Below are 23156 nucleotides of genomic sequence, written 5' to 3' on the forward strand. Positions count from 1 at the left end.
CTATGAGTTTGCCTTGCCTCAAATACCTAGCCTATAATGATCACATCACGTTTACGCTTTGAAAATATTTTTAATTCAGTATTTTATTAAATACTAAAGTAGATCCTACAACCGTAAAATTTCTGTATCTACCTAATTAAATAGAAACGTTGTAAATAACTAGTCTAAAGTGTTTTGGCGATGCGTGGAAAACATCACATTGTTAAGAAAGCTCATAACAACAATGTGACGTTTTCAGGCTCATTTCTTCCCCTACAGATATTATCTTTTACCATAATATTAAAAATGTGATTGCAGCTCAAGCACGACAGCCGGCGGGCGCGCCGCTAAATTTGCCTCACTTGCTTTTTATATTTTTCTCTTACTTGGAGGTTTATTTAATTTACGGCCATTGTGAGACTTTTCTTTATTCATGGTTCAGGCTCTTTAGCCAGTGAAATGAAAATCTTAATTATCATCTCTTTAATCAACTCTATGGCCTATGTACATCCTATTTTCACAATATATACATCGTACCTATATTTACTTACTTTGAAAATGAGCAACCACTTAGTTACGACAAAATATAATAATAAAGTAAGTATGTAACTGTATAACTCACGCGATTCAATATTATAAAATATAGAACACGTATTTCACAACTTGTCCTTCTTTTCACCATTTCTCGGAGCATGCAACTATCTAAGAGCCTCCTTCAGCATGCGCCTGTATTTCAATTTAAAACTCTATATACACTCTTGTTTCCAGAAATTAGCATAAGAATTTCAATAACGTCTCGGTTCTTCTATGCCGACGTAACGCAAAGGAGTAAAAAGATTTCTCATATATCGAGAAATAGCTCATACTGGTCTCGAACGGCGTAACTTCGCAAAAGTTTGTACTCACAAACGTCTTTTGCTTATTATAGCTTAGTTTTATATTAAAACCACAACTATTTACAATACCTATTAAAACCACAACTATTTAGGTCCCTATAACAGTTTTAATCGGTATGTTTATTGCTTTCATAGGTTATAGAAGTTGTTACATTTTATTGGTTCAGCTATGAAACACTGTAGGTCACTAACTTAATTACTACGGCTTATGGCTATCTCTAATACATTGCTTATTATTACCATGCATCATATTATATAGGTACAAATGGTACATTACATCTTTTAAACAGTTACAAATATTTTTAAGTTGCGATATCAAAACTACTTTATTAAATACTATTACTATAATGAACTATCTAAGAATCTAGCAATGAGTAAATATAATAAATATTTAGTATTTTTTCTATTAAATGGAGTATTTGTTTCTTCATCTCTTACTGTCTTTGGAAGTTTATTGTATGTATTTACATTTTTATATACATTGCGTGTGGACTAGAGGCGTGCATTTTTAGCTTAGATGACGGCATTGTAATTCCGTCTCTAGGGCGTAAGTTAATATTTGTAGGGTCCGGTATCTATTAAATTTTACGATTCTAAATAGACTTACAGATTTTACTCATATATTCAAAATAATATTGAAACACTGCCTTGTTTTGTAAGCTTCCATCTTCCTTTTACCTTTAATAATTTTTATAAGTTACCTGTAATTTTTTTGGTAAAGTTAATTTAAATAATCCCTTTACGGTAGGTAAACAGATTTCTTTAAATTATTTAGCTTTAGTAAACTACGTTTTATATTTATTGTATATTTTTCTTTTAGAATGTTAAGTGCCTATGTTCTATTATTGTATGTACGCGTACCTACGTACCTATATTTGTAGATTTAATTAGTATGAATATTATAGGTAACATCGGAATGATATTCAATTGGCCTTGGTGTTAAAGTGTCTGGTAATAATATATTGTATTTGCTACATATACCTACAAATTTTCATTCCGTTCGAACGTTCCTAAATCTCTATAATATAGATGACGCGAGTGTGCGTGGATCCCACCTGAGCCTGAGTGGCGGTGGGCTGGTGCGCCACGGCGCGACATGGCTCGGTCTCCCGCGGCATTCCGAATAGGTCACATTCCGTTCTCTTCAACAGGCCGTACCGACTGTATAAGCACGGTAATTGCATCTATCGTCTGAGAAAATAGACAACGATTGCCCGAAAATTAACAAATTCAGGAAAGGAACAACTAAACTAAGAGAATGAATAACGAAACAAATAGCAACATATACGTTTATGTTTCGTTATCCACTCGTTTCATTTAGTTATTTACATTACACGCCCCTATGACATGTACATGGTCGACTACAAAGAGATGTATCCACTTTTTCACCTTATTACAAGGCAGTAAGGTGAAAAAGTGGATACATCTCTTTGTAGTCGACTGTACCAAAATTTTTGTATGTGGTTTTGTAATGTACATGTACCCTGGCAGGGTTGAATACATAATAATGTGGGTATTTAACTAAACATAAGACAAACTCTTTATTTCATTTACGCGAGCGGAGCCGCGGTCCCGTCTAGTATATTATAAATAAAAGCAGTTAAGTACACATGCCGCAATAACGACAGCACTTTAAAATGTATTATATTTCACACTTGAGGCTACGTTGTTTGTCATACACGTACAAATAAATATGAAGCCAAGACCTACCGTTTGACTGAAGGTCTTAGCTTCATATATGTATATTATAGTTATTTACGATACAAGTGCGGAAAAGAGGAAATACGAAACGAGTGGCGATATATTAAAACACGACCGAAATGAGTGTTTTAAATCACACGAGTTGCGAATTACCTATTCGCACGTGTATCGTACGTTTTACAGTAGGTACATATGCCTCTTTAAAAATTTTACTTAGCAACGGAAAGTGCTTATTTCCGCACTAGTGCGGGAAATTAGCACCATATGTACTGTAATAGTTACTTTCGATACAAGTGCGAAAAAGAGGAAATGGAGGAGAGGAGTGTTTTAAATCGACACGAGTTGCGAATTACCTATTCGCACGTGTATCGAACAACGTTTTACAGTACATATGGCACTTTAAAGTTTCGACATACGCACGAAAAGCGTCAATTAATAACTGTCAAAAATCAATTCTTACGTTACTACAACTTTAGGCGCGCGGCGTGCAGGGGGACACTTACGAACATACGGAGCTCACAATAAGGTATAATTATTAAATGATTGCAAATTATTTTTGGCCTTCGAGCCCAGCAGTGAAAGTGAACGCACAAGTTAGAAAGTGTTTGTTCGCTAACTATTGATATTTGCATTAGAAAACTGTTAAACATAGTGCTACTTTCTTACATTTGGATTCCCCTCATCACTGGCCGAGTTTTTTCTCAGTTAGACATTGGCAAACTTCAGTCTCTTTTTTATACATAATGATTTATTTGTCACTGCAGCGGGATTAAAACGACTTTGTTCGTTGCGTAGTCTTTGAATTGCTGCCAAACATCTTAGGTACCTCAGATGTCTACCTTTAACATTTTTGAAAGAGGAATCTAATCTCAAAACTAGTTTCAATGTATAATTTTTAATATTATTTTAATGTGTTTAGACTGTTTAGAGCATCAACTAATAAAATACGATTTGCTCCTAAATACTACGTTGCAAAAGAATAACAAATTTTGATGGATGCATTCCGAGTGCTGCCACTACTTAAAACAAAAGAAAAATCTTTTAACTAAGCGTTTGGTGCCAACTGCTTTTGTAAAAAGGAAGTGTACTGGGGAAATGCTTTTGCTTTCGATTTTTCTGCTTTTCTTTTTGCGGCTTGACTCGTAATGACGTTATAATGTTCAGAAAAATAGCGGAATAAAACAGCAAGATATTTTCGACGAAAAACAAGACTAATGGTTAGTTGTTATGGAATATCCTATGTACATAATAAATTAAGTGGCTAGTACGGGTCCATACTGACCCACATACAATTTATAGTCCGAATATAGGTATCTAGTAATACCGTTTCTCTTTTTATTTTGCAATAACCGCTGACATTGTACATAATGACAATTTTTAAACCATAATGTCATCACTGAATTAATATTTGTATTCATAATGTTGCTTTGAAGAAAGTTTTTATTTATACATTTTCTGTAAGGCTAGGGCCGCATAACATGCAGGTCTAACCTAACCTAACGCAGTTTTCTGGTAGCAGCTCGTTTTTGTGAGGGTCGTTGTTCTAACCTAACCTCACTCACTTTTTGTACGAGTACCAGTTCGTTTCTGCGAGGGTTGCAGTTCTATCCTAACCCATTTTTCTGGATACAGTTCGGTTCTGTAAGAGTCTCAGTTCTATCCTAACCTAACCCACTTTTCTTGTAGCAGTTGGTTTCTTTGTGGGTTGCAACTCTAACCTAACCCAGTTTTCTTGTAGCACTTTGTTTCTGCGAGAGTTACAGTTCTAACCAAACCCACTTTTCTGTTTACAATTCGTTTCTATAAAGGTTGCAGTTCTAACCTTACCTAAACCACTTATCTGGTTACGATTTGTTTCTGTAAGGGTTGCAATTCTCACCTATCCCCCTTTTCCGGTAGCAGTTTGTTTTTTGTGTGGGCCACAGTTCTTACCTACCCTAACTTTATCTACTTTTCTGGTAGCTGTGATTTAGTAAAATCATGTAGGTATGACACTGAATCATACTGCTCGCAATTGTTATGTTCGCAAATATATATAAATATAAATTACTTACAGAATATATTATATTTATGCTGTATTACATGTGAATATGAATGCTTCGGAGTTACGGATATCAAAGCTTCTTAACGACCGAGTATATTTTTTGGATTGAAGAGTATGTATTAAAAATTTAAGATTTATTTTAGTTAATTAATATAATAATTTTTAAGAAAATTACAATTGAAACCAAAATGTGCGAGTCTTCTGTTAACGTGGTGGCTGTGATTTTAATACCGCGAATTGAGATTCTATTACCGAGGGTATAAAAAAGAGCAATTTTGTAGCATCGGTAATAGGGATCTGACTCACGATTCGGAACCTAATACATGCTGAGGGTTAACGAATATTAATATATAACAGCTTTGGTTCCGTATACTATATTATTGTACCTACGTTAAGTTTTTCTAAAAGAAGACTAAATGAAACTTAATTGTTATTTTTGCCGAGAAGTGAGTAATGTAATTCTTTAGCTCAAGTGATTACTTACTTTATATTCTTATGCGTATTGTTGCCCGCTTGCAAGAAAATGATAACATAATACGCCAGACAAAAAGTACCGGAGTCTTTGACCCTTGGCAAGACATCTTGGACTTGGGCCAAAATCATTGCGCAAGGCCTCGAAATGAGGGAAATATTAAATAAATAATTAAAAATTGTTTAAATTTCATGGCAAAAGTCTTGGTAGGAGTACAGGAGACAGTAATTATAATTTTGTAGTATGATAATCATGTTAAACCTACCTACTAATTTAGAGAAAGAAGCAGTACAGTCACTTGCAATAATATGTTACTCTTCGAAGGCCGCAAAAATATCTGACACGATCTTATTTGTAGAGCGATAAGAGCGTGTCACATATTTTTGCGGCCTTCGAAGAGTAACATATTTTTGCAGGTGACTGTACATAAGGAATTTTAAATAGCAAGAAAATTTTAATTAATGCGCGAACATGGCGCTTGAATCAGTCACTCGCTATAAGTACCTATCAAGTCACAAAGACACTCAATTAATTAATATCTTTAAGATTTTTAACATCACTTAAGAATCAAATTAATATATCTATAGAAAGATTAGAAAGATATGAATATTCTTTATTTTGCAATCTAGCTGTTACAGGCTACGCAATGTGTTTTAATTGCGTATTAATTACATTCAATGCACATCTACGCACTTGGACTGTATTCATTGAAAGTGGCTCACGCAACAACGGAACAGTAACCTGAAACGTGACCAGAAAGTATGATGGTAAGAAGCGACATATTCCATTGCGGCATATCCATTTGCCGTCTAATTGGTTTCAACGGGTCCCGGCATATATGAATAGAAAGTATAGCCGAATCGCTGCTCGCCTTACCAGGCATCGAGCCTAAACTAAGTAAAACATGGAGTTGGCGAAATATTTACCAAATAAATAAGTAAACAAGTAAAAAAATATATACAGGGTGTCCCAAGAAGTAGTGATATACTGGAGCTGGGAGGTAGAGGACCTAGAGGGCTATCTGAATCACCCCCATGTATGTTCCGCGATTTTTCGTATTTTCGGAGTTATGATTTTTTTTAATTTTTCACCTATCGCCGAGTACGATGAGATTTTTATTTTAGATTTTCACAACTTCAAGGGCGCTTAGAAAAATAAAACATACTGGGTAATTTTATCTTTCTTGGCATTAATTTTTTTTTTAATTCCATTCAGAGATCTAACGATAGTAAATGTTACCATACTGAATTGGCCTATCTATCAGCTTAGCACACAAAAAAAATCAAGCATCTACCGCAATAATTCACGTCACCATAAATAAAAATCTCATCGTACTCGGCGATAGGTGAAAAATTAAAAAAAATCATAACTCCGAAAATACGAAAAATCGCGGAACATACATGGGGGTGATTCAGATAGCCCTCTAGGTCCTCTACCTCCCAGCTTCAGTATATCACTACTTCTTGGGACACCCTGTATATATATATATATATATATATATATAATTATAATAAGTTTCATTAAATATTTCTGGTTTATATTGCTTAGAATAGTTATTTACGATACAAGTGCGGAAAAGAGGAAATTCGAAACGAGTGGCGATAAATTAAAACACGACCGAAGGGAGTGTATTAAATCGACATGAGTTGCGAATTACCTGTTCGCACGTGTATTGTACAACACGTGTATTGTGCAGTACATAGGTATGCAGTATGGCACTTTAAATTTTCGTCATACGCACGGAAAGTGCTCTTTCCCGCACTAGTTCGGGAAAGTAGCACCATATGTATAGGTGAACCAGGATCTATTGAGGGTGCGCCATGTTGCGGAATTTCACTGAAACTAATTTTTTCATACTACACTGAATTGTCACGCTATACATGAGAATAACAGCGCCCTCTTGACAATTATCATAATTATATTACTGGTCAGGCTATACTGTAGATATTTATTTAGATTAATATTGAACAAATATTATATTATGCTATATAAATATTTTGCTTCGATCATGGTTTGGCAGGTAGGTAGAATAGGTACGTACCTAAGTAGGTAATATACTTTTTCTACTCCAGCACTTAAATGTGTCAATTAAATGACTGACAGTGATATCTAAAGCAATGTCATTTGAATGCTTTGTCTATAGGCTCATAAGATGACTGCTAGCAGTCATCTTATGAGTATAATACAACTGCTTTATTTTTTTTAAAGATACAAGTTCCGATCATCTTGATTGAAAGAGGTATGTTTTCATTTACAATAATAACTCTTTTTTTTTAAAATAATAACTCAATTTTTTTTAAATAATAACTCTTTTTTTTATAATAACTCTTTTTTTTTTAATAATAACTCTTTTTTTTAATAATAACTCTTTTTTTTAATAATAACTCTTTTTTTTTATAATCTCTTTTTTTTAAATAATAACTCTTTTTTTTTTTTTGCTGCAGCTGTCATAGAAAAAGTAATGTATGCAACAGCTCATAATTGGTTCTTAAAATTCTCGGGTCTTTTTTTACAAAACTCGACTACGTCTCGTTTTGTAACTTCGACCCTTGAATTTTAAGAACCCTTATTATATCACTGTTGCATAAACTACTATAATAGGTAATGTCTGGGCCCTAAGATATCCTTTTCATCATAAGTAGGAGTTGACAGCTATGGAGACAAATATTGTCTAGAATTAAGAAAAGAGATTGTAACTGAGTGTGTGTTGTGTGTTTCATAATAAATAAAATATAAGGACTTCACTATACATTATAAACCTATATAATTTTAATCCATCCGTTGTTGAATGCAAATTCGCTATTTACATTACGGATCTCACTAGTTACATTACGATAGGCCTTTGTTATTTTCTTGTCTCATACTCATACCAACTGACCTACGATGATTGCGCTTTCATCGCCGGTCTGGCCTAGTGGGTAGTGACCCTGCCTGTGAAGCCGCGGTCCTGGGTTCGAATCCCAGTAAGGGCATTTATTTGTGTGTTATGCACAAATATTTGTTCCTGAGTCATGGTTGGTTTCTATGTATTTAAGTATTTGTATATTATATATATCGTTGTCTGAGTAACCACAACACAAGCTTTCTTGAGCTTACCGTGGGGCTTAGTCAATTTGTGTAATAATGTCCTATAATATTTATTTATTTATTATTATTATATTATTATCGCCCATCGCCATGCCGGTCAGTTTTTAACAAGCATTATAATATCGAGTATAATGTTTGGTTATTTGTTAGCATAAAGTTCACTTCACATTCAGCTCCCCTCGCATAACAGCCGTAACATGAAAACTCATTCAATTGTTTACCGTATTCTCGCACAACAAATTCCAAATTCAAAGGTTAGCTGGAAGAGATCCCTTTTAGGGATAAGTTCGCCTTTGTACATAACATTCTTATTTTTGTTTTGTTTTTGTCCGTTTTATGTAAACCTGTTTATGTGCAATAAAGTGACATACATACATACATACATACAAACATGATTTTAAGCATTGTTACGTGTACCTAAACTATGAATAGGTAATAGAGACAGGGACTAAGCTAGTTTCGCAGTTAATTCGGCAACAACTAGCTGAGGCAGCGGCTTATAATGTTGACACCATCCATACAGCCATACCCACGGGTTCGTGAATGCCTTTTACGTAATGGAAACCCAACAGTTAGCCTAATTTGCCGTACCGGCTGCAGAACATTTCACGTTTCATTTCATGCTAACTAGTGATGAAACTGTTTTAGTTATAAGTTTTCATATTGTCTAGTCCCTTTTGATGCGGTAGGTTTATAGCAGTACCGATATTAAACATTAAAAACCGGCCAAGTGCGAGTCGGACTCGCGCACGAACGGTTCGCTACCATTACGCAAAAAAATCACGTTTGTTGTATCGGGGCCCCACTTCAATATTTATTTTATTCTGTTTTTAGTATTTTTTGATTTTTTTGTTATAGCGGCAACAGAAATACGTCATTATCGATAGCGGTTCGCCAAAAAACGCTGCAAATGGTGTTAAAGGTACGTATATGAAAATCGGTACGATTGATCTTTAGGACATTTGAAATAATTTGACCCGAAGCACCAACAAATAAAAAAAACGAGAGGAGTTATGACGTCATCTTTTTTTGTATGGAATAAAAAAAAATTGTTTAGAAACCTATCGTGTGTAGTATTAAACGAAAGGGCTTTCTGAGTCGAAAAATATTTTTCAAAACATACTAAGTTTGGACTTCTCCAGATACAATTACCGTTAAAAAAAATTTTGTAAAATATACCTCAAATTATACCTAATATCCTCATATCTAATCCTAATAAAGCAATTTTGAAAATATTTAAATGTAGTATATTTTTTTTTTAATTTCAATTTTACAAAGTTTATAATACCCCTGCCGAATGATGTACTCCAGCGGTCGGCAACCTTTTAGCAGCCAAGGGCCACATAGTAGTTAACGAAGTTGACGCGGGCCGCACTTGTTAATATTTATGACTTTATCAGACATTGTCTTTTGTCAATATTACATACAAAATAGCCAGGGAGGCTCGCGGGCCGCAAGTGACAGGTTCACGGGCCACATGCGGCCCGCGGGCCGCGGGTTGCCGACCGCTGATGTACTCAATACAAGTATAATGTAATTCATCAGGGTAAAATAAGAGTATTGAAACTTGGTTTACATGTTCCTTTGGTAATATCTAAGCTTTAAGTAAGAAAAAGTTCGCATGGGTGGGGGGTGGAGAACTCGGGAAAAGGGGGGGGGGCGTTAAAGTTGATACATAGATAATTTTTATTACGACTTATAGATTCAGAGATGTAAGCGACTTTCTGGAAAAACCGTTATATTTAATTGAGAGATTCATAGATCACACTTTATGAAATTGAAAAATTAAAAAAAGTCTAAATGAAAATATTTTCAAAATTTCTTTATTAGGGTTAGATATGAGGATATTAGGTATAATTTGAGGTATATTTTACAAAAAAATATTGAACGGTATTGTACTGGAGAAGCCCAAACTTGGTATGTTTTGAAAATTAATTTTATTATAATTAAAAAAAAATGATTGAAATGTAATGATATGATATATTTTTGGAATCGGCTTAGAAAGCCCTTTCGTTTAATAACACACACGATAGGTTTCTAAACAATTTTTTTTTAATTCTATACAAAAAAAGATGATGTCATAACTCATCTCGTTTTTTTTTATTTGTTGGTTCTTCGGGTCAAATTGTTTCAAATGTCCTAAAGATTTATCGTACCGATTTTCATACCTTTAACATAATTTCCAGCATTTTACTGAATTTCTCGGTGTACCGCCAGCGCTACATCTGTGAAAATTTCAACTGTCTAGCTATCACGGTTCATAAGATACAGCCTGGTGACAGACAGACGAACAGTGGAGTTGGGAGTAAAGTCCCGTTTTTACCCTTTGGGTACGGAACCCTAAAAACCAACCGAGTCGGGCTCGCTCCCCAAGGGTTCCGTAGATCACACAATTTATTTTCGTACGTACTTAAGATCGACTCACGCTTCTCCTTTTTATAGGTTTTTCTGTAATAACCATTTCCTGTATTTATTTTTAATTTGTAGCCGATACTTTCGCTTTTCGCAAAGGGGTTTGTCAATTGTTTGTTAAAATCATACACGGTGTCACGTTTAAGTAGTACGGGCTAGCACATGAATGGCGCGACAATATCTCGCGGTGAGATAGACTACCCGTCCCTCTTTTATTTTATTAATTAACATAGTTAGATAAAGACGGGTGGTTTATCTCGTCGCGAGATACTGTCGCGCTAATCATGTGCTAGGGGTGCTGGGGATCAAACAAAAGCCAATGATAGAGTACTTTGAGAGCTACCGATTTGATCCCCATGTACAGTCAGCATCAAATAGACAATGACGGCCAAAGTGGCTAATATACCTATGGAACGCACCTTTGTTACCATATAAATTGTGATGTGTTATGAATATCATTATGAACATTATATTCAAATATTAACGAATAAAAATAAAAACAATTCGAAATTGCTTTAATAGATCTGATATAAGAATTTGTAAAATCTGTGGTAAATTAAACTAAAGTAAATTTTGCTTTGGTATTTTATAATATTGAATGTGTCATTAATTATATCTCACTGTGTGTCATTAATTATTTCACTGTATCAGCTCGTAAGTAAAACATCGATATGCCTGCGCTAGTCATTATTATGACATGAGAAAAAACCTTCAATGAGTAATGTAGGTAGGCAGTATCTCCACTAACTACCTACTTATGCGACAAAGCAGCCGGATGTAGAAAACCAATTACCAGTGACTCGGAAAAATTCAATTTGTTAATACGCACACAATAAACAACATCAGGGAGCCGATTTTTGAATTTCGATCGCTCGATTTCGTCACTCGAAAATCGATGGAAACCGGTGAAATGCTAATTTTTGAAATAAGAGTGATAGAAATTTGAAATCGAGTGGTATAGACCACTCGTTTTCAATTCTATTAGTAGAATTTATATGCCTAGTAAGTGGAGATATTACTGAACGAAATACATGAAATCGAGTGGTCGAAATTAAAAAATCGGCCCCCTGGGGGTCGATTTTTGAATTTTGACCGCTCGAACTCGTCACTCGAAAATCGGTGGAGAACGGCGAAATGAGAGTTATAAGTAAAAAGTCCAGCCAATATCATAAACATGTAGGTATAAAGAAACGGACAAAGTACTACATATTTCATACTGCTAATTTTAACATGTGCTAAATCGTGAAATCATGTAATTAAGTATATTTTGAATGGGGCATAATTTTTGCGCGTCATGATCAACCATATAGGTACTTTCCATTTTTGTCTATACCAGGCTGCTCACGCTGGCTCAATGAGGATTCGAGACTTCACACAACATTTCTTTTGAAATACGAGCGATAGACATTGGGATTCCAGTGGTATTGACCACTCGATTTCAATTCTATTAGTAGAATTTAAATGCCTAGTAGTGGAGATATTATTTAACGAAATACACGAGATCGAGTGGTCGAAATTCAAAAATCGGCCCCCTGTCCGAACAATTCTAAAAAACATGAAATCTTGCGTATTTAGACGGTATCGTCCGTCCAGTGGCGCCTTCATTAGGGGAATTGTGTATTCTAAAACACCAATAAACTTCTATATAAATCATTATATTAATATGGTTATCTTAATCCTACTGATTCCCCAACTTTTAGTATTTTGCTTATTTTTTTTACTTTATCAACTAAACGGCAAATGGTGGCCACATTTTTCCTTTTAGGCGAAAACTTTATCACATAGATCAAAGATTGGGGAATAAGTAGGACAGCAATTTTAAAGTACTGATTTATACAGAAATTAATTGATTTTATTAGAAAACATGAGGGCGCCACTGGCATTTTATAACGTTGATTTATAGAAAGTTTTACAGTATTAGTATTGTATGTAATACATGTGCTACTTACATGGCTACATAAAACGCCTGTAACATTTCTTTTTTTTTACCTACTTTTTGTTCAATAAACCACCTATTGTCGTTTGTTATATCATTATTCATTATTTTATTGAGTAGGCACCTACGAGGGGTATTCAAAATATTCTCGGTATGAGAATGAAAACAAACAAGTACGAAAAGTTTGATATTTTTATTTTTCAATATACTCCCCCCCTATGTTCATACACTTAAAAGATCGATCAATTATTTTTTTTAATCCTGCATAAAAATATTTTTTATCTTTGGTGTAAAAATACACCTCCACTGCCGCCTTCAATGCTTCATCATCGGAAAATTTATTTCCACGCAGATCCTTTTTAAGATTGGGGAACAAAAAGAAGTCGCTGGGGGCTAAGTCCGGACTATACGGTGGGTGAGTAACAGTTTCAAACCCACATTCAACAATAGCTGCCTTGGCAATATGAGCAGTATGGACGGGGGCGTTGTCATGCAGAAGCATAACACCTTTGGTTAACTTTCCTCGCCTCTTTTCTTTGATTGCATCCTTTAATTGACGTAGAATGTTAGCGTAGTACTGTCCTGTGATATTTACACCTTTTTCTTTATAATCGATCAGTAATACTCCTTCACAATCCCAAAATATCGTGGCCATGACCTTGCCAGCTGAAGGGATGACCTTGAACCTCTTGGGATGAGCTGAACCCTTAATGTGCCACTGCATGGACTCTTGTTTACTCTCTGGGTCATAATGATGAACCCAGGTTTCATCTCCAGTAACTATTCTTTGCAGCACCTCATCAGGATTTTCACCGCACAGGTCAATAAAATCGGAACAACAAGCTACACGCATGTCTTTTTGAAGCCGAGTCAGCATTCGCGGAACCCATCTTGCACTTACTTTTGACATATTAAGATGGTCATGGATAATATCATGTACGGTACCAATACAGAGATTGGTTACTTGTGCTATAGATTTTACCTTCACTCGACCATCTTCCAATATAAGTTTTTCCACTTTATCAATATTTTCTTGTGAAGTAGCTACTACAGGCCGACCAGGTCTAGGGTCGTCTTCAACACTCTCCCTTCCACGTTTAAACTCGCTTGACCACTTTTGAATGGTAGATAAAGAAGGAGCAGACTCACGGTAAACACAATCCATTTCCTCTTTTATGGTTTTTTGATTTTTACCCTGTTTTGTCAAGAATTTTATCACGCATCGATGTTCTAATTTAGTTAACATTGTCAATTCCCACATGATGTTCATGTTTGTTCAGCAATTGCAGAAAAACAAAAGAACATCTCGGTTCGAATTATACTTTTTTTTAATGTCAATGAATAAACCTTAGCGGCCAGTAACGAAAGAAATTTTAGAAGAGGTTGTAAGATATCAATACCGAGAATATTTTGAACGCCCCTCGTACATAATTATTTTTTTAGTTATATTCAGTTATGAAACGTAATTTTTAGGTGTTACCATCATTAAAAAAAATAGTAACAACGAAATATTAAAGTTAATTTCATAGAAACTTTTTTTAGAAAAAATATCTTGTTTAACCACGAAAGGTTTAGCTACTCTAGCACACTCTAGTAAGTTTAATTATTGTTTGAATCAAAATTAATTGTTCAGGAATGTCTTAGGTTATTATTTTGATTAGACATACATACTTGCTAAGAATAGCAATACTTATTTTGGACCAAAAAAGTAAATAACGATATCCGACTTACACAATGGACTCAATGGCCATTGTATGAAAACCTATGGATCTATCATTTATGGGTAATTGGGTCAAAACATTTTCGTTGTCTTCTTTCTGACCATTCTGTCACGCTTGTATTTATGTTTTTAATCAAATAAATGAAAAAAGTCGAGTGCATTTGCATGTCTTTCTAGCTGTAGACTATAATTAATTAAATACTAAATTTCACCCCATACAAAAAGCTCCAGTCCGTCACATTTTTGGAGAAAACACCAAGACAACGAAAATAATTTTGACCCAATTATTTAACCATTTTTTGTCTTATGATGTACAACTACCTACCCTGAAATAAAATTTATTTCACAATAATCTTACCAATACAAACGGTAACATAACAAAACAAATGAGTTAAATATATAATCGCTTGGCGAGCAATCCTTTTAAGGAATCTAAAATAATCATCAGCTTAAAACAATATCATATGTTTTAGACTCCCTAAAAATATTAAAAAACATAACAAAATTAGTAGGGTTTTTCGCATGGCAAGCAGGTAATAAAAACAAACAAAAACGGTTATTATTTTTAAAGTAGAACTTTATAATATACCTACCTATCTAATCCTTAAAAAAAGATATCATTGCGCCTAATAATAAGTATATATAACAATGTCTAACCGTACCTAGGGGAAGAATATGAAGAGTTAATCTATTGGCTGGAAAAGTCGGCACCACTTCACGCCGTTGATGGAAGGGCTTCGTTGCGTAGGTTGTTTTTATTATAACTTTGAGTACCTACGTACTACAAACAACCAAACTTTACGTTGGTTAGGCGCTTATTTAATCATTAATCAACTATAATACTTACAACTAAAACTCTCCGACTCGTTAATAACTATAACAGTTTTTGATATGTAAAGTATTCTTAAATAAAGGCATGACACCTACTTTCATTAAAATAAGTAATCATTATTTTTAGACTAAGTAGCAATTGAAGCTTCTATAATAGGTACACAAGAAGCTTCGAGTAATGAGGATAATATTTACAACTTACTTACGATCTAAAGGAGTACTTACCAATAAACGCGTGCGACAATCCAAAAATAATAATTATCGGAACAAAAACACACAATAATCCAGTTCACAACACAGGTTTGGGGGTGTCAAATAAATAATAATTTTAAATCACCAATAACCAAAGTGAAATAATAAGATTTAAAACAAAACGCCAACGGGCCGCGTGCACTCGGCAGTTGGGAAGTGTTCTGGAGTTAGGAAAAACAGTTCGGCTGTTCAATTACTGTTACTGATGTTTTATAATCGATGTTGAATGTTGTAATATTTACGTAATTTTTTTCAGCGTGTCAGATGATTGGCGCGATGTAGTCTAATACAAGGTAGAGTGAACCGCCTCTCTTGAACGCACGGGCCGCACTGCTTGCTCGTACGTAACGGCAAAAGGTCGTCCGTTCCCCACAATCTCTTTCCGCGCAAGCCTTACCGAGTTAGAGCAAGATACAAAATTAAGAGCTTTAGTAAACCATGGAAAAGAAGAAGACAAAGATAGCGTAGAGTCACAGGAAAGCCCAAATTCGAGTCTTGATACATCCAACTTAAGACAGTGCTTTACCTTATTGAATTATTACTCAGAAGCAGTGTCACTGTAAAATGTAAAATAGAACTAAGAGTTATAAGTAAAAAGTCCAGCCAATATCATAAACATGTAGGTATAAAGAAACGGACAAAGTACTACATATTTCATACTGCTAATTTTAACATGTGCTAAATCGTGAAATCATGTAATTAAGTATATTTTGAATGGGGCATAATTTTTGCGCGTCATGATCAACCATATAGGTACTTTCCATTTTTGTCTATACCAGGCTGCTCACGCTGGCTCAATGAGGATTCGAGACTTCACACAACATTTCTTCAAATACAATTAAAAGACAAACAAAATGTATTTAATTAAATTTGTTTTCTACCTGAAAGCACAGAAAAACGAATTTTCGCAATAATGAGACCACTTTTCGCCTTCGTTAAACCCTTAATTTTTCAATAGATTACTTACATCACATCAAGACTTAATGTAATATAACTAACTATGGTCGACAAGAACACATGGACAAAGGATTTTATTTTATAATGGAACCAAACTGAATTATATTTTGACGTGTTTCGACGTCATCATATACTTACCCAGAAAATTTAGTTGAAATATTAGCTGTTTTCGAACTTGGATTAAAAATTTCCAAAGAAGGTCTGGAAAGTCAATATATTTTGACCTTTAAATAAAAACTAAAAAAAAATTAACAATTTAATTAATATAGATAAGAACTTATTTTTGCGGTGGCTATCGATACCAATTGGCAGATAGTTCATGGGATTGCTGACTTAAAATGGTCCTGATAAAGTAATTATTAATAAAAGCTTATAATTAACATTTTTGGCCCGTAGCTTCATCCAGCGTATTGATGCTGACTGTACTGTATAGAACGTTTGTGTGGTTCAAAATACACGTCGTTTAGGCCGGTAAAAAGACAAAAACTAACCAATCTTGCTTGTTTAACTAGTATTTATTAATTGAGGTTAGTTACCTAAACTCTATAATAAAGAAAAAATAACACTGATTTAAACTTTCACGATTTTTACACATTGTTAAATTGTACGCGATTAAGCCCCGTTGTACAATTTAATAAAGAAAAAATTGTCAATAAATATTCATTTTAATAACTAGCACGAAGAAAATTTTGCACATTCGGGGATTCATTAATAATAATAACAGATACAATAGGCATTTAACTATGACAATTTACTGATTAAGTAGCTCTAATCACCATACGACTATTTTATGCACACTTATGTGAGATCCGGTTACGTTAACTGCTGAAGAATATCAATTTGGTATACTTATTTAAGTACCTAATGGTTAATTAAAATTATTCAAAAATCACAACATTTATTTAGCCCAATGGGACTCAATTGTGATGATTGACGAGTATTATATGATGACCACTAGGTTGCTACTTGGTGCATCTATACGTAATCCTAGATTAATTTGTCAATTTTATTTAGTTGTTATTTTATCTTAATTTTTAACGTGTTTAAGTTGTACCTACGAGTACTTTAATGTACCTATAACTTGATTGGAAATAAATTATTTTATAGTATTTTATGCAACCGTTGTTTAAGAGAGGTCAAAAGTGGCGTGAGTAACAATTTGAGGCGAAGCCGAAAATTGTTAATAAAGACGCCACGAGTATTTTTTGACTCATTTAAACAACGTTTTTAATTCAAGAAGTAGCAAAGAATGGAGGGTACGGGCGGGAAAAGAATGAATGAAATAACAAAAACATGTCTATGGTTCACTCATCTGTCAGAGATGACAATTAAAATTAGGTTGGCAACAATGTATTTCATACAATATTTTTTTAGTGGTGATTACACGAAGTATCGTAAAAGTGCCAAGTGCCAAAAAGATACTGCGTGTATGCACAAATACTTTTTTGGGGAATAGATTAAAGACTTGTCTGGACAACTATAAGATAGGGGTTTAAAGGTGTGTGCACGACCCTTTAAATGACAAATAAAAGTACGGGAGTAGAAAAAAATAATTATGGAATACGAGTACGAGTAAGTGGTGATCTCCTGTCAAATTACGTATTTCACCTTATGGTCTGTCACCTCTCATAATAGGGGAGGGGGGAGTACTTGTTTTGCATCGTACCTACCTCTCGGAAACCTTCGTATTCGTCATGCTACTTCAGTCAACCCTTCAGTAGTTTTTGTACCGAGACTGACTGAAATAGCAAGACACCTTCGTACTCTCTCTCTCTCCTCAGCATTATTATTCCCATCTGATTGTGGGGTCTGCTTTTCTGGTCTTTTCTCTCCACTTCGCGCGATCGGACGTGTCGTCTACTGAAACGTCGCAGGCCCTCATGTCTTTACCATGTATGTCGTTGTCAAGACACCTTCGTACGTTTCCGTGAAAAATACGATGGAAAATAATTATGTATTTATATAGTTATTACCACAAAAATACGAATTTAATGCTATTTTGGTATGAAAACATGATACCTACTTGTATTTGTTTTTAATTTCGAAATTCAAATAGTAATTTTATACTCTGTATGTCACGTTACCGAAAACGCCGACCACAATTTTTTTTCTCGCGAGTGACGTCACTATAGCCAAACTCTTGTGTTATATTTGTAACAACGGAAAGTTTGCACTGCACATTTGACGTTTCTTTCTTACTGCACTACTATTTACTATTATGATGTCATTGATGTTAAAACAATGGCGGTTGCCTTTTTGGCGCGAAGATTTATCGTTTAAATAATCATTTTTTCTTTGCATATAGCGGTATTATTTTCAGGAAATAAAAATACCAGTTGGCATCGAAGTTATACGAACCTTTATTAATACATATATTAAAAATACCTATATTAAATAGCCTATTTGACAGTTCGGCCGAAACACCGCCACCTATTACAAAAGTATGCGATATTACTCCACGTTAACTCACCCTTTGGCCTTTGTCACCTTCTCAAGTCGAATTGGGCCCAACGATCTCATCTGATCAATTCACCAAGACTCGATTTGTTTCAATGTGACGTCACTAATTCCGGAAACGAGGGTTGATTACATAGATAAATCGGTTTAATTAGTTTCTCTTTCGTTTCAGCGTTTACAATTGAAAGTCGAGAGTAAATGGGTGGGTTTATTTTAGCCTCGTTTCTAGTCTGGAACCAATCACCAAGCTTCCGGAAACAAATCTTAACAAAGAATACCTACACGAGTGACTCATCAGATTGTGATGTCGCAGACTCATTGGATTTAGATAAATTATCCAACGGATCTAAATATAATTCTACAAAAATCTATTCTAATAATCACAAGGCAGTTTTATTAAGTTTTCTTTCTTCTTCTTGAAACTTGAAGTCGTTTAGACACAATTAAGCAAATGCGGAATTAAAATAATTAGGAAAATGTAATCTCATAAATATAGTCTCAGTAAAATAGGTAAAATACACTCTCAGTCTCATTTATAGAGGTAAATGTGACTATAAAATCACAACAACTATTCCCAGTTATAGAGGTTCGTTTTTTCTCACTAACAGAGGTAATTCAGCGCTAAAGTGTCGGGACCGCATCATGAGTCCCAGCTATAGAGGTTTCTCACTTATCCAGGTCCCACTTAACCAGATTTCACTGTATTTGATATTTGTATTTGATGATTTATGTTTTCTATTTACTTTATAAAGTTATGTATGCTCTACATCGACATCGACCTACTTATTATATGCTCAAAATCACGAGATAATGACTTTGTGGAAAAGAAAGTGCATTTTTGTCTGTTTATGTAACATAAGTCCTTTCATTAATTGAGTGGCTGTTTGTAACGCCGAGTACAACTGCAGTATGTAGCGCAAAATAAACGGCTTCATTCATTGGTTCACCGGGTACAGGTACATCTACAGCAGGGCGATTCATCATAACGGTTGTGCCGCGCTGTGTGCGGACCAGTGCTGCTGTGCAGTGTTCCTACTCTGACTGAACCTCGAGTGAACACTTGTTATTGTGTTAATATTTACATGATAAAGTAAGATTTTTATTATTTATTATTAACATACAGAACAAGGCTTAAATCTATACAGATCCCTGCAAAACTGTATTTACAGTTTGCCTGCAGGTAAAGATGTATGAATAATATTTGGCATTGGAACTCAGGTACCTAGTTTAGAACGTACAACTTGACTCTCTCAAAAGTGAAATGGGGATCCAAAGTAGCAGGAAAATTGGATTAAGATGGGTTTTAGCAGTTAAACGATTGTTCGCAGAGGAATTCGCAGGCGGTTTCTGGTTGACAAATACTAAAAACCTTTAAAAGTATAGGGGGACGGCCACTTCTCCATTCAAACGTAGTCCCCATTTTCCTCTCTGGATATTGACATACTTACAATGGAAAATAATTCTACATACTATTATCGTAGGTATATTAACTATTTATGGCCCTTCGTTAGATTTTATTAGATTTTTTGATTAGGTGTTATAATTATAAGAATTAGGAGCGGAGGAGGATAGAACAATTTCTATACAAAATTTTAAAACTCTTGTAACCTAACTAACTCCTAACTCAACTAACGCCTAACTCCTGTAATAATTTAATATTCGAAAAAAAAAATCAGACGAAGGGGCATAGCTGTGGTTCATATAAATTTAACTGTGTCAAAATACTTACTTACTCATTCATACATACATATAAATATACTGCGAAAAGTAAAACCCTTTCATATGGCTTTTCCGTCATTGGGTAAAAAGTTATGAATCTCATGGTACACATTGCGTTAAGAACGAATGTCGCTTTGTGAATGATATAAATAGAGCCTAATTAGACTCTAGAAAGTCACAATAGGTGGTTTGGTTAACATGCCCCTATAATATCACTACTGTAGGTGGTGATTATACGGCCGAACAGTAAAATTTTGAAAGGCGATAGACCAAAAGTGACATACATAAATTACAGTATTTGTCTGCTATGTTAAAGCCACACATCACCTCCATATCACTAGGGTTCTTTACCATAAGCTACTTTTGTTGACGCAAGAAAAGTGGCATTACTTTAAGTAGTTAGAGCAAAGGGGGCGATAAGTTCCCAGGACCCAGAAATGGGTCCGAGAAGTCGCGAGCTCAAAAGGAACCTCACATTTATTACAAAATGTAGAGTAGCACCTAATATCCAATGATCTCGGTTAAGCTGGCTGGAAGCAGCAGAGGGTACTTTTTATTTTAGAGTCTGTGCGGAAAGAGAAGAGTCGTGGAGTGTATTGGGCCCCATACATTCCACGACTCTTCTCTTTCCGCACAGACTCTAACAAACTTTTATTAGGTCGACCTGTATGTAACTATGTAATGGAATCTTGCAAGTTAAATTTGATCCAGTTCCCGGTTTCCGATTGAGCTGAAATTTTGCATACACATGTAACTCGGGTGACAATGCAATATTATGGTACCATCGAGCTGATCTGATGATGGAGACAGGAGGTAGCCATAGGAACTCTGTGATGAAACAACGCAACCTAATTGTGTTAGGGGTTTTTAGAATTGTCTCGATGAGTATTAGTTGTCTGTCGTAAGAAAAGTACAGTCAGCGATAAAAGCTTGCACCTAAAATGAAATTTTTGCCATAAACTTATTTACCTCAAAGTTACAACCGAAGTCGAATACAAAGTCGAGAACAACGGATTGGTGAATAGATAGAGCGTTGTGGCATGCGCTCAGGCCGTATGAAAGTAAAACGAGGGCACGCCACTGTGTGGCCTCTAGATTTTTTCAAATTTGTGGGCATTGTAACGTCTTTGTAGATAAATAGATACTTGATTGATCCTTAAATATATATATAATGTAATATTTCGGTAATACCATAAAACTCGTAAACCAGGGGGCCTAGCCAAGATGTCAATCGTTCATCGACAAACGTCAATCTAAAATAATAAACTTATCAGGATGACAGGTACGTTACGTTACAACTTAATTCAAAGCATAACTTTACTGTCAATTATTTTAACTTTACTTTTAATGACTGCGTACCTAATTCCCATTTAAAGCACGTACATTATAGTAGAGCACCGTCTAGTGATGTCTGCAACAGGGTTAAACATAGATAAAGTTGTACTAGGATAGTAATTAGGAAGGCTTTTTTCTTTGAGTATAATTAGGTATATTACGAGTAGGTATATTGTGATATAATCAAGCTTTTCAATCTCGTACCTACTAAGGCCTCTCAACAAGTTTCGTGGCCTTAACACGGTAGGCACTTGACTGAAAAACTCTCCATTACATCACGATTGTATAATATATACCTAGTTATTTTTTTACAAGGAGGCAAAGTGGTTGTTTAACCCCTCGTGCTTATATATATGTATACTTATAGACATCCGAGCACGCGAAAGATCCCAAAATAGATCCACGAGCGTAGCGAGTGGTTTGAAAAGTGGAATCTTGAGCTTTGCAAGGGTTTCAAGGCACGAGGGTTAAACTAGATCTGCTCCCGAGTGACTACCAATTTTTTTTCACACACCAGCGTGAGGAACATATATAACTTTAAAACATATTTATTTATTATTCATATCATTACTTAAATAAAAGTCAATTCTGTCAGCCAACACGAGCAAACACCTCAAAATGTGCATCAAATTACTTTGCCACACACCTCACACACATGTGGATAAGATGCAACTTTCTTATCAGTTTTTGAAGTACCAAGAGAGCCTTTACGAGCTGGTGTGGTGAAAAAGTTTTTACCTAAATGCTGTTTGATTTGGTTAAGTACCTTAACTGCCGTACGTGCATGAAAAGATTTAAAAATTTTGGCCAGCGTTTAAATGAAGGAATTCCTTTTACTAAATAACAACATGCAATGCAACATTTTATAATTATCTATCTAACTAATGATGTAATAGTACTTTGATGTAGAGAAGCACAAAAAAACAAAATACTGTACGTGCTACAATGTTTTGGAGGAAACTACAAATGTGACCCGACTTGTTGCGCTTTTTTTTCGTAAAAAGTATTTTATTTTTTCTTAAAGTGTTTTCAATATTATGTCTATAGTATTTTATGCAACCGTTGTTTAAGAGAGGTCAAAAAAGGCGAGTGGCGCAATGATTTATAACTCAAGATAGGTTATAGGCGTTCCAAAATTGAAGCGCTTACCTTGTGACAAATTGGACAAGTTGCCTTTAGACGCGGCTGGACAAGCGAGAAATGTGCACGTGCTAACGAGCTCCCGCACACCGAAAGAGAAAAAGACGACCTTATGTTTAACAACGAGTGTGACAAAGATGGATGGAATGAAAAAATTAACCAAAAATAACAGATTTGTTCGTAGGCACAGAAATAAATATGGAAGTATTTTTTGTGCT

The sequence above is a fragment of the Cydia amplana genome, chromosome Z (genome assembly GCF_948474715.1).
Source record: "Cydia amplana chromosome Z, ilCydAmpl1.1, whole genome shotgun sequence".
In the NCBI taxonomy this organism is placed as follows: domain Eukaryota; kingdom Metazoa; phylum Arthropoda; class Insecta; order Lepidoptera; family Tortricidae; genus Cydia; species Cydia amplana.